Here is a 14,599-nt window from a genome sequence, read left to right as displayed (position 1 = left end):
CTTTCAATCCCAGAAGGAGATCATGAAGTTAAACTCAATGACATATGAGCACCGTCTGGATTCTTCGACCTAATCTCGATGCTAATTTAATCCATAAATTTTTCGAAATTGTGAGAAGAATCCAAACTGTCGATAGTTTAAAGATGTATTAATTTTACATTGCATTGTAATGACTTATTGCTTTGCATGTCCCTTTGGTGTCTTCCGCCTTCTTAATAATTCAAAAGTACAGTTCGGTTCTTTTGGTCTCTTGTGGAAGATTGTCTTATTGACAATCGTACCACATTTTCTTTTTTATATTATAGATTTTAACCTTCGAAAGTTATGTTCTCAAACATGCTTGATGACAGCCAAATTGTATACAGTATATTTGTAAATGGAATATTAAAAATAAAGCATTTTGTTTTATTTACAAGCAAAGATCTGTTGACTTTCACTTTTTTACAAACACACTGTCAACTGATCCTTCATTTTTGAAGAGCAGCAGTTTGTTCTACAATCGAATTACGGATAAGTATCAACGTTTAAATCAATTTCTTCCTCCAGACGTAAGCCTACAGTTTCGAAATTCTCGGTATCCTCTACATCATTAAAGAGCTGTACTTCTAAATCTAAGGACGCGACAGTGGTCGTAGTGTTCTCTCTTTCAAAGCGTTCTTTAACGGAGACTTCATCGAGATCGTTCAGGTCAAGAACTGCCTCTTTTTCCAAGAGACACTTGAATAATTCAATACTGTGCTGTTTTGTTGCAGTAGTAAGTTGTGGTGTGACATGTACACTAATGTCTGTCACAGAAGAACCCATTTTAATTAAATAGCCAACAATATGTGTATGCCCTCCCTTACATGCAAACATGAGAGCTGTCCACCGTTTTCTACTTTGTGAGTTAATGTAAGCACCACGTTCGCAAAGAAATTGTACTATATCACAATATCCCTGTCTACTAGCAAACATAAGGGCTGTTTGACCACATTTGTCAATGGCATCCAACACAGCGCCTCTCTCTACAAGGGAACACACTTCAGGAAAATTACCAGTTTTGCAGGCCACCATTAATGGACTAACGTTATTGCTATCAGACATATTAACGTCGAGTTCATCATTTTCCAAAAGTTTTTCAACGATATCGGTGTTGTTTCCAATGATAGCTGCTAAAAGCGGAGTCAATTTTCGATGAGACACATTGCAGTTAACACTTGTTCCTTCTGATAAAAGTAATTTTACGATTTCAATGTGACCATGGAAACAAGCGCATACAAGAGGTGTATAGTGATGTTTGTGAATCTTAATGGAAGCTATATTTACGTTTCGGGATGTTTTTCTAAGCATTCCGATGACAGACTTGTTAGTACAGTATGCCCGATCCGCAACCGAAACTAAAGAACCTGCTATATTTATGACAACTGCAATTACATCTGAATAATTCGACGCGAGAATCCCACGCAAAACTTTTCTTCCGATTTTGATATCGTTAAATGACGCTTTCAATAAATCAGCATTACAGTTGAGAAATCGAATCAGTTTTTGTCTGTACTCTGGAGATTGCATCTGAGGACTTCTGAATACTTCGTCTGATTTTACCTCTAAGATGTCTCTGATCATCCGACAAAAAAACTCTTCTTCGTTTTCTGTACTGATTACTATTGGTCTTTCCTTTGATTTCGCTGGTGAATCTATGCAGGTTTGCTGATTTAATAACGAACGACAAGCATATTTAATAATCAAATTTTGGAAATTTTGTTGTAACCCACAATGATAACACATATAGTCAAACAGTTTGGCATGCATCGGTCGATAAATCACCATCTCTTTTCCGACATTGTTGTGGTAATATTCTGTCTTTAAAAAAGTTCCTACCAATGAATCCAGCTGCATTAAGATATCGGTTTTGGGTGCTCCACCAGAGATGCCGAAATCTTCTAGAAGATTCTGTATATTTATATCATGTCGTGCTGCATTGTTACCATTGTTTCCTTTAACTGGAAAACACTGATAGAAATGGCTTATATTGTTTTCTTTAACGGGAAAACACAATTCCCCATTACAAAGAACAATTAGAAGAATTGCAAAATATTTCAGTTTGTTTGGTTCTTCTTTCATGTTATCAAATTCAGACATGTAGATATCAAACGGGTTTTCAAAAAACTCAACAACATCTTTTTCTGTATGATTTCTATACAAGGAACACATTAAAGGAAGGAAATCGTTTGTGTTGATGACGTTTTCAATCGCGAGTATCAAATTTAAATCCAGGTACTTTTCAGCTATTGACCGTTTCTGGTTTTTGGTTAATAAACTGTTCGTAAATTCAATTGAACATTCCGTAAGAAAACCTATTCGCTGAAACTGCTCTTCCTTAAAAACCTGCGTGCGACACGAGGCAATAATTTTGGTGTTCCCTTCCCTAATAATACTCTTTAAGACGGGTTCATACTTCAACCACGAATTAACTTCATTTTGTATGGCTGAATATCTGCCACACACATCGTCAAAGACAAAAGCTTGGTTTTCATTTTTCCTAAAATTCCGCTCAATGTCTTCAGGACTATGACATGGAATGATTTCATATTGGCTTTGTTCCCGTAATAATAAAGCTACATGACGTATTGTTGCTGATTTTCCAATTCCGGAAATTCCGTAAACAGTTGTTACATTGTTTTCTTTTAAGTTATGAACCAATTTTGCACAAAGACCTGTTGGTACAAACTTTTCGTCGATCTTTTTCCATTCCTCAATTTGAACTGCAATTGCATCTGAAAAAAAATAATATAAACCAAGGTATAATTATGGGCTTTGTTCATTGTTGAAGGCCGTACGGTGATCTATATATAGACCGATAGTTGTAAAATATGTGCCATTTTGTCTCATGTGAATAGTTGTCTCATTGCAAGCACACCATATCTTCGTTTTTATATTTACGACCAATAATGGGTTTATAAGAGTTTGTGCTTCTCGACAGCAAGCTTGTATTCTTTGTGGATTTTTTTGGCAACTCGTCGGTTTTCTATTAGTCATAATGATAACTTTAATAACATCATTATATATCTTTGTTCCACTTATGATTTTATAATTTGTCCATTGTTATCATCTCCTTACTTAAAACCTAGACATAATTGTAATGTCACTGCCTTTCACCCTTCCATGCACATTTATTCCTTAAAACTTATCAAAGAATATATTAATTATTAAGTCCTTCTGGCATTTACACGTCAGAAAATGTCTCAGAGTGTTCAAAGAGATGCTTGAAGTTTATGTGATTCCCTCAATTATTTGTATATTCCTAATCAAAAGTATATAAATTAGATTTGAACAAATATTGTCTAATTCAAAACTGAAACTGACATTAATTACCATTGATATTACTGTTGCCAATGTCCTGCTTTAATTTACCAACGTCCTCTTTCAAACATCTGACGGTACTCAAAATAGCGTCCTTCATATCATCATTCAAAGCCAGCATTTCCAGGTTCTCCAATTTGTGTGTGAAATGACCATTACTTGTGCCGAGATAGACTTCCATTCTTTTAGCAACATCTTTGAATGCAGACAACCATTTGGTCAATTCGCTGTCTGTGACTTTACAGTTCCATACAATTGTATGAGCGATCTCATTCGTATACCTGAGTATCCGTTCAACATCATCCCCAACAGATGTTTCAGAATTTTCTGGATCTTCCTGGTGTCCCCAACCCTTGGTAGGATGGTCCACTGTGTTTAAACTTCTCAATATTTTATAAATTAAAGGTGTGTCAAAATGTGTATAATCTTCTGTAGGTGCTTTTAAAATAAAGGCTCTTTCAGATTTGCTTAAACTACTCCAAAGCTTCCTATTGTTTCTCACATGACCCACTATCACGTGACAGGGTTCTTTAATGCGCAATAGTTCTTGTAAAACCTCTGGCATCAGGTGTTGTGCAGCATATGTTAGTTTTGCAGTATTATTCAAGTTTTTACTTTTGTTTGAAGCCATTTTCTTCAAATTGTCTAATCACCTGTCCTAAAATCAACAAAAAAAAAGATCTAGTTGGAACACGCCAAAGATACCAGGCTTATAAATGTTTTGATATTAACCCGATATGTATGTGCAAATCTAAAGTCGGGTTTTTTTTGCGGGTGTCGAAGGACACTATACATTTTGGGTCTTATATATTTCTATAAATTCACTTAGATCAAAATTTGTATACTCATATTTCTCTAATTCTTACATGATTTATCCTTTTTCCAACCTGTTGATCATTTTTATCTTTTCAACGCGTGGTTCGTTTGATCTCAGTTCTTCATTCGTTACAATTCTATTATGACGTCGAATTTTCTGGCTTTCCTCTGTATTTCTTATATTTCTTATTGTGACGGCATAAACAAGGCGACCATTCCACATAGAAAATTTAAGAACACATCTTTTGGCATATCATTTTTAAAAAAGGAATTAGTTTGACTGGCTTTGGTTTAAAATGCATTAGAGAAACATATTCCACCACCAAATCTTGAGTAATACGATATTAATCACTTCTCGACATTTTATAATTCGAAAATTCAAGAGTCTCGAGTGGATAAATATCGTATCACACTCGATGCAATGGTAGAATCTATATGTATCATCATTCATTGTGATAAAACTATTCAAAAACGAAAATGTAATGATTAAATTTTGCCTTGGACTCACTTTGACTAAGCTTGCAATTAGATGGCGTCAGATATTGACAATTACAGATGTAACATTCAGTAAGTGTATGAGCCAAACGCGTCATCAATTAAATAGTTTGCTAAAAAGTCATTAAAACAACATTTAATACCTGTGTGCAGATCGCTTTGTCTTCCGATATGTGTATTCTATATTATTTCTCTTCCTTAACTCATCGTTTTCATATTTCTTCTTTTTATAACCTGCAAAATTCAAATTGATTTTATCAAAACCAGGAATGACATTCTGAAGGTGACGAAATATAATATTTCAAAATAGTGTAACTTATCCTTTGATTACAACTACTCAAGACGAAACTTTGTATACGGATATATTTGTGATTACTATCCCATCTCATTGACGTTTACTTACAATCTATTTTCTTTAAAACAAAAGGTTGTATCTGTAACTTGTAAATATCATTTATAAGCTATAATCTAAAACAGCAAAACGGACAGATTAAGTATAGGCTTCTTCTATTGTTTTCGTTTAGCTTATAATTTACATTTAAAAAAAAAGATATGTACGTATATAGATATTGCGGATGTTCTTTTCTAATCTCAAATGGCCTATTCGGGTATAGAAATTCAGTAAATACATTTTATTCAAAATAACACTTTATGAACATTCATTGTCATGTAATGTTATCTGGTAAAAATATTGTTTTGTTAACAAATTCAGAAATATTCTTGCTTAATTAGCAATTACCAGTGTTTCATCATGAGAAACTGGTACTAGAACATGTGGTGTTTTTTTTTATATCAATTAAACAGATAGATTTAACCATATTAAAGGGGCACTAGCTGTCAAATTCATGATCACCGATTTGACTCATATTTCAATATTTGATTTATAACCATGTTAACCATTTTTCCAAATTTAAAAAAGTCTAAAATAAACAAATTAAAAGGCATAGGCTCAATAATTTGTAGCTTTTGTGTGTGTATTTTGGTCTTAATTCTATCTTATTACCCTCCGAAGGACCTCCGGTGGTCATATAAGCGATTTACGCAATATAAACATAAATATAGATTTAAATAGAAAGCGAAACTCGTGTACTTGTATTTTTCTAGGTCTGTTTAATTTCAAATTATAGATTACAGCCGATTTCATTGAGTGTGTAGGGAAAGCTTATATCTTTGGTTAGCTTGGTTGTTAGCTGAAACGTGAAATCATTATTAGGTTAGGTAAACTACACTGTTTTAGGAGTAGACTAGTCCGACAAATAATCAATTTATCTGTTTTTAGGACAAGGCTACGTCGAAAAGAGGGTAGTATACCTTACCAAATGATGACTTCACGGTTCAGCAAGCAAGCAAGCTAACCAAAGATATTACATTTGCCTACACGCTCAATGAAATCGGCTTTAAAAATGTATGTTTATCATCGTTTGTACCTGTACAAGAATGATTTTTTTGGAGAATCGAATCAGTCAATCAAATGATTTACCTTTGTTTCACTTTGAATGTTAACATTCTTTTCCTTTTGAATAACCGAACAAGCACGATTCATGCGTCATCCATCTCAGGCTCACTTAATTTCACATGAATACGGACTCAATGAAGTTGAATTATTCACTTGCAAGTGAATTATTATTTCATTATTTCACTTTCATGAATGATTGCACAAAACGAAAATCCTATTTTATTATATATCTCGTAGCAAGTGCCCTTTTAAAAAAACTAAAATACAACGGTGTTTTGTATAACTTAAAAAGTTACTTATGAATTGTAAAGTAACAAAAATACCGCACTTCACTTCAAAACAGAAATTCCCTTTTTAAACGGTTAAAACAAAATTTGAAACACATCAAATAAACTTATGGAAATGATGAATAAATGTCTAAATCGAACATATTTGAAAATGCATATACAACTATACAGTATACCTTATTTACCTGGGTAAACCATAAGTTTAAAACACCTATCTTGAATTAATAATGCCAATAGTTGTGTACCTAATCACACAAGAAAATAACATTGAAATTGATCATATACACCAAAGAATAATTTTATAGTAGAAAGCTACTCAACATTGTCTTGACGAAATATCCAAATTCAAATAGAAGAAGGGCCAATCAATCTAATCAGGGGCCAGATAGAAAAATTGTTGCCAATTCACATGGGTGTTTACAGTTCTATGAGTTTCATTCGAGAACAGAACAATACCAGTGCCAATATTTTATTTGTTAAAATTATAAAATCAAATCGTATCAAACTAGAACTTTAACAGTTAATATACATCATAAGTATTGATAACTTTCTTAACCGTTGACATTGTTAATAAACGTTTGCATTAAAAACAAATTTTCATAGGCTTCGCCAATAATAATAAATTTAACATATATATATGCAAAGTAACATTGAGAATGGAAATGGGAAATGTGTTAAAGAGACAATAACTGGACCAAAAAGCAAAAACAACCGACGGCTTCCAATAGGTATTCAACACAGCGAGAAAATTGCGCACCCGATGGCGTGATTTAGCTGACCCTTATAGAAAAATATGTCCTAGTCCAGTAATAATTGAGGTCATACTCAACTCCATAACAAAAAAATGAAATAAAATTTAAAATTATACAAGACTAAAAAAGGCCAGAGGCTGCTGACTTGGGACGGGGACACACATAATAAGTTTTGTAAGATATTAACCATTCCCTATACATCCAATGTAGAATGAACAAACACAAACCATGTGTACATCGAAGTAGAAGAAAATGGTCAGAATTTTATCAAAGTATTGTATAAACCATCAGTAGGCTGTCCTCGTTCATGTATTTTATTTTTATTTGTTTTTAAATATTTCGTTTTAAATAATTAAAAAAAACTATGTTTGCGATGAAAATACAAGTGTACGTGCATCAGTCTAAAAAGATGTCTATGAATTTAACAGGATCAGTCGTTTAATATAGAATGCACCAGAATATAGAGTATTTAATATTCATTGATATTAAAGTGCCGGAGAGCTCGTCAAATATATTTTCATGGTCGATTTGAAAATATTTTACCTGATCCAAAACTATACATTTATTCCTATAAAGTAAAACTAACTTCTAATTTATTACAGTTTATAGACAGTAATAACCCCCCAGGAATGGTTTATGTTTAAGAGTTGTATCGAAGTTTTTTTTAAAGTAGGCAAATACATTTCCTTTGCTTCTATTTTTCTAAGAAGTATTACATTTGAATTTGATTTCATTTGTACTGCATACATTAATATGTAGATTTACAGTAATGGTTTTAGATTTCTTAATTTTTATAGTTCTTGCATCGTTACATTAAATCAATTTATCAAACTTTTATATATAATAGATATTTTGTAGATGTCATTTAATTTTTAAAGTACAAATGTATTTCAAAATAATATGCTTTGCATCCTTCAAACCCGTGATCAGGAGATGAATCATAACTTTATTTGATTTAAAACGAAATTAAATATTAAAAAAAAAACTTTAGGAATAAATGCCTTCGTAAATCAAAACGTCGCTATTACAAACTCTTAATGTCAAAATGAAGAAAAGAAAAAGAAATGAAAACTTATTTACGATCTGTAATGATAACTTCACAGAGTTAAGTCGTTCAGTGAATGCTTGATAAATAATCATGTAATAAGCCTATTTTTGAACATATAACCTAATCCTTACGATATCGTCAGATATATTTAAGATCTGATTAAAGTAAAGCATGAGAAAAAGTTGTCGAATCTGTTCTTTTTTTCAAATTATTTTGTTTCTGGTTTTAAAATATTTCGACAAACTATAAAACTTGAAATTAATTACAACTGTAGACGTTTGAGCGACTCAACTGAATAAAAAATAAACCTGTAATAAATTATTGATATATTTCAGTTTTGTTGTTTCGTACACTGCTGCAACAACTATAAAGTTATGTAACACAAATACCGAACTCCGAGGAAAATCTAAACGGAAAGTCCCAAAATCTAAACGGGGAAAATGTCCACAGACCTAACCTATACTTCTGTCATTTGTTAGGTCTTAAAGGAAGTTTTTTTTTTCAAAATTTCTGTTACCTTTTGTTGGCTATTAATCGTTTGTTTCTCTATCTTATATTTTTCTCTCATTTATTTGTATTGTAGTCCTGTCATGTAATGTTGTCATTTTAATGTTATAATTAACATTGCCATTAAAACGGGAGGTTTGGCATGCCGCAAAACAAGGTTCAACCCACCATTTTTCATACAATGCCCTGCACCAAGTCAGGAAAATTGCCATTGTTACATTATAGTTCGTTTCTGTGTGTGTTACATTTCGGTGTTGTGTCTCTGGTCTCTGATGTGTCGTAGTTCCCTTATATTTGATACGTTTCCCTCAGTTTTAGTTTGCAACCTGGATTTGTTTTTTTCTCTATCAATTTATGAATTTTGTATAGCAGTATACTACTGTTGCCTTTTCTAAGCAAATGTCAATATCATTAACGAGTACAATAATGTAGATCACCAAAAATAGAATAAACAACAAAAGAAATAATAAATGTTGGTTAATATATTTGATAACGTTTTTAAGGTTGGAGTGTTCTAACAAGGCAATGTTTTAAAGTATTCAAAAGACAAATATCAAGCTCTATTATTGTAGTCTTAAACCTATGTTTACATAGATAAATCAAGGTTAATGTGTTCAGAATATTTTCAATGCAAGAGAAAATACTTTTAAAATTTAGAGTTTAAAGGTATATTTACATATATATTTGTTTTGTTTACTTTGCTAAGTAAATAAATACTCAATCTCGAAATTACATCATCATCGCCATTGAGTTCGGTATTTTTGTTACATTTTTGACATACTGTTTATGAGTTGATAAACACAACAAAGGTGGTTCAACCCAGGTGTCTAATTTTTAATTAAGTTGCAATGCCCTTTAATTGCGTCTTTAATTTGGGTTTCAATCGAACGCCTCAGTGTGACCGGTCATGTCGACAAATCACGCGTCTGGGGTATCAAATGATAAGTCAGATATATATCTACGATTTGTTTGTACACGTTTGTGTCTGAATAAAATAAATTAAATAATTGTACTTTTTATACATTAACAGACTAATGGCTTTTAAATTGTTAACTTCCTGATTGATTCAAAACTAGTCAATCTTTTATATGAATATCCCAACAATTTTTTTTATTTTATATTTAAACAACATTTATGTTAAGTGATTCAATAACCTGATATGGTTAAGTTGTAGTAACCACATAAAAGTTCCTGAAAGTTTTGTGATGAAATCAGATTTTTTTAATATGAACTATGGAAACATTGATACAAATAGAAACGTCTTTTGTTATTTTATCAGATACTTGTTGTATCTGAATTAAATGACAAAGTCTTAGTATTATATTTTTAAATTACATAAAATGTACTCTATATAATGTTATTATAAATAATTAGTATTGCAATTTTTATTGTTATTGATAAATGTTATATCAGTATTACAAATCTAATCTTGAATTCTATTCTATTCTATCTAATTTTTGGGAAATATTTAGCAATTCAAATGTGACGTCACTTTGTACTTTGAGGTTTTTGCTAACTCGGCTGTGAATTTTTATGTGCTGGTTTATGTTGTTTTATGTATCCGTTTTTACTCTGTAGTTAGTCACCACTTCGGATTTACCATGTATATCTATTATATAGTCATTTTAACAAAAATGTACTGTTTGCAAAAGTATGTATTATTCTAAATAATAAGGATATTTCTTATCCCAGGCACAAAACCCTAGCAGTATAGATACAACTTTTCGCAACTTTTGGTTCTCAGTGTTCTTCGACTTTGTACTTGTTTTGGCTTTCTAACTTTTTTCATCCGAGCGTTACTAGTTAGTCTTGTGTGGACGAAACGCACATCTGGCGTATCAAATTTAAAACCTAAAACCTTTTGTTATCTATTATCCGTGTGTATCTCTGTCCTATATGATCTCCCACCTATTTATATTGTAGTCCTGTCATGTAATGTTGTCATTTTAATGTTATATTTAAAATTGCCATAAAATCGCGAGATTTGGCACGCCACAAAACCAGACTCAACCCATCATTTTGTTTTATTAAAATGTCCTGTACCAAGTCAGGAAAATGGCCATTATTATATTATTGTTAGTTTTGTGTGTGTTACATTTTAATGTTGTGTTTTTGTTGTGTCGTAGTTCTCCTCTTATATTTGATGTTTTCCTTAGTTTTAGTTCGTAACCCGAATTTTTTTTTCTCAAGCGATTTATGAATTTCGAACAGCGATATACTACTTGTGGCCCTTATTGCATTTCGTTATGTTAACCATATAGTAGATATTACGAACTTTATAGCATGGCTTTATATATTTTTTAAATATAACACAACTTTTTCATTATCAACTTAATGTACTAACGCATTCTTTATTGTATAAACATCTCCCAAATATCGGAATTTTAAAACTTGGTTTAAAAAGGTTATCAAGCTTTTCTGTAAAACAATAATAAATGAACTATAAAAGGAAAATATTAACATCAAAATATTTTTTTTAAGTTAGAGCGTGGTGCAGGGACTATGTTTTTTTCTGTTGCTTTATTTTGAAAGTAAATTTATGTTTTATATATAAAGAAAACCCTGAATTATAACGTATGTAAGGCTAACACATTGTCAATTAGATTCCTAGAGCCGCGGTATTTCAAAATATTTCATTTATATTGCAGTGCCAATCTTTAGAACTATGAATCTAGAATAAAGAAAAGTTTTTCAAGTACGATTGTTTCATTTGTTTGTGATAATAAAAGCCACATTTCTGACTCCTAAATTCTAAAACCAAAAACGTATTGTGCAGCTGCCAATTACTGTAAACCAACTTATTTTCTCAGATACTTTCTTTCGCGTTTAGTCATTTTTAGTCCATCCGCGGCGATTTAATTTAGCGATTCTCAAATTTACTTGATGTAGTTATGTAAGAAATAATCAAAGTTTTACATATTTGGCACGATTTATATTCGCGATATATTTCTACTCGCGAAAGTTGCGAAAATAATTTGCTCGCGACAATCAGTTGGTTTACAGTAACACATTTCTGGAGATCGCAAGTCGCTAGACTGCCAATCATCAGTATCTTTCAGTTTTAACATTATCATCTGGGATTCAAACTTTTTATAATTAATGCAAAATTGCAAAGACATTCTAAATATTCTATCTTAAGATCTTTTGTAGAAACATAAGCTTAGGCTTTTCAGAAACATTAAGTTTGCTACGAGATGTATTTCAAAACCATGTATAAAGATATATATACTCAGCCTAAAAAGTTTAGCAACAAAAATGTGAAATTTTGTTTTAATACAAAATCATATCAACATATAATTTTGATACTAACAAAGTGAAATTATGACATGTCAGAAGCAACATGAATGTTTATCATTCACATACATGAGGATTTTCTTTGTATGGAGCGCGGGAGGGTCAAAATGCGGAAATGAGTAGAGTGTTATTCAAAATCAATTTCTCAGCCATACCCTAAGTGTACCAATGAAGGATTGGCAGGTACAACAGCAGCTGCCCTTAGTCAATGCACTACTTTTGTAGCCGGACAAAAAACTTGTCACGTGTTGACGTAAAGCGAAGATAGCGCTCCTCCCTTGACAATAGTTTTTTTGGTCTACGAGATATTGACCTATTCTGTGCAACTATATGCAATTGTTCAATATCTGTTAGTCTCTAAGCTGTTGCCTTATGCACATTAAATCGAGCCACGATGTCATTAACCATCATTCCAAGAGCCATCATTCATCAGCCATTCAGACGGTCATTTTCGGGGAGGCCTGGTTGACGCCCCATGCAATTTTTTCAAAGGTGTATGTGTTTTTCTTACCAATGGTGTGTTTCTTAACGTGAGTGAAAAAGAAATTTTCAATATCGTTTTAAAAGTATAGGTACAGAAGGTAAAACATCAATTACACGTGCAAAGCTGAAATGGTGCGACATCAATCATTAGGGGAAAAGTACGACTGTTTTAAATTACAGATAAAACTAAGAATTATATCAATGATGTTTAAATAATTTTTTTCCAGAAAGAAAAAAAAATAATAAAAAAAAGTGTTGCTTAATGTTTTTGGCTCAGTATATGATGATACTCATTTTGGCACAAGGAAATACATTCCTTCTGGTCAATTATTGTAGGCCAAATATAACGTTAAAGATATCTTTGTGGTATCATTACGAGACCAAAGTGACCCGTTTAAGTCTCCAAATTATCGAAACTGAACAAATGAATGAGACAAAATATACATACGTGAACACACTGTAATCACTCTAAATTATGTAACAAATAATACGAAAAAGTAACGTAGTTATAACGAAAACATTTAAATGCAGATTCCACACTTTAGAAAAAATATATTGAAGTGGCATGTCCAATAGTTGGCATGTAAAAGATACACTTAAATTGAGTTTATGGTTATGGAACTGTTCATTTTGTTACAATACAATAATGAACATACTTACTGAACGACTCTCCGACTACCATCCTACATATTAAAATTTTTACAGCTTAACAAAATTATGAAAATAAGGCAGATTTCACTCAAAACATAGCTGCAAAATCACTCACACTAAAACAGGTAACTCACTCTTAAATAACAAATTAATATGTCCGAAACAAGTTCACATGCCCGAAGGTTTGCATCAAAACTCAACTTCCACATCATCTCTCAATATCGAGAAAGAATTGGAATAGTTATCAAAAGTACCAGAATTATAATTTAGTACGCCAGACGCGCGTATTTTAATTCATAATATATGAATGTTTAAAGGATTGTTTGATGATTGAATGATTATGAAGGAAACTACTACCAACTTGCTTAACTTAACGATAACATAACCGAATGTATCATATTTTTATAATCATACCAAGTAAAAACATTGCAGAATTATTCAAACTTATATAAAAGACATGCAACTATTTCGCCATTTTCAGTTTAATATAAAATGATTATATAATGATAGTTACTTACATAGAATTACAGTCATTTACAAATCAATAAATCGTCTGGTCGAATTGTATCTGCCAAAAGAGGTTGATAATTTCCCCACAGTATAAACGTAGAAACAACGGTAAATTTATTATATAACTACCTAGAGATCTTAGCTTTGATTTGATTGGTGAATGATTTTATTTAAAATCAAATAAATATAAACGTTGTTTGTAAAATTTGCTATCACGCCATTCAGATTAGATACGATCTATATATTTAAATACTGTTAGCAATGCATTTCCAATTAAAGATTTAAATCTAAAGAGAGGTTCTATAAATTGTTACAGTTCAGTTGTACTGCGTGTTTCGATTTTCTTTGCTTTGAAATAATGTTTTTTTAATAAATTTCCTCGTGTTCTAACCTGGATCATTGTTTCTACTAGCATATTGTTTTAAGGCACTTAACACACGCGCAAACATTTTGGTCAAGGTAGTTTTTGAAGAAGTTGAAGTTCAATCAATTTGAAACTTGGTACACATGTTTCCTATGGTTTGATCTTTCTAATTTTAATGTCAAATTAAATTTTTTATCCAATTTTACGGGCCATTGAACATGAAAAATGATAGTGTGAGTGGGGCATCCGTGTACTTTGGACACATTCTTGTTTAAAGTTCATCTGGCTGTACATTGAAAATTAAGAAAAATCATGAACGTTTATTAAAGATATATATTCCCATTGGAGTTGCGTTACACTCTTTTTTTTTTTTTTTAAGTTTTATCTTGATGCATGTTGAAAATTTGAAATAATCATGAATGCTAGTTTAAAAAATTAATATAAAATTGAGAATGGAAATGGGGAATGTGTCAAAGAGACCACAACCCGACCAAAGAGCAGATAGCAGTTGAAGTCCACCAATGGGTCTTCAATGCAGCGAGAAGTCTATTTTAACACCAATTTCAAGATTCTTCTAGTACGTCATTAGTTACATTG

The 14,599-nt window shown here is 31.7% G+C and overlaps 1 long non-coding RNA gene across 1 annotated transcript; it reads right to left on the bottom strand.

The window, feature by feature from the left end:
* Positions 1-392: 392 nt before the first annotated feature.
* LOC143085198 (uncharacterized) lies at positions 393-13,770 on the bottom strand. Its single transcript, XR_012981264.1, has 4 exons — positions 13,647-13,770; positions 4,794-4,884; positions 3,352-3,997; positions 393-2,753 (listed from the first exon to the last, which is right to left on the bottom strand). It is a non-coding gene; the product is annotated as an uncharacterized LOC143085198 (long non-coding RNA).
* Positions 13,771-14,599: the final 829 nt, after the last annotated feature.

Source organism: Mytilus galloprovincialis, chromosome 8, assembly GCF_965363235.1.
Source record: "Mytilus galloprovincialis chromosome 8, xbMytGall1.hap1.1, whole genome shotgun sequence".
Taxonomy (NCBI): domain Eukaryota; kingdom Metazoa; phylum Mollusca; class Bivalvia; order Mytilida; family Mytilidae; genus Mytilus; species Mytilus galloprovincialis.
This window is presented reverse-complemented; position numbering and strand designations above follow the sequence as displayed.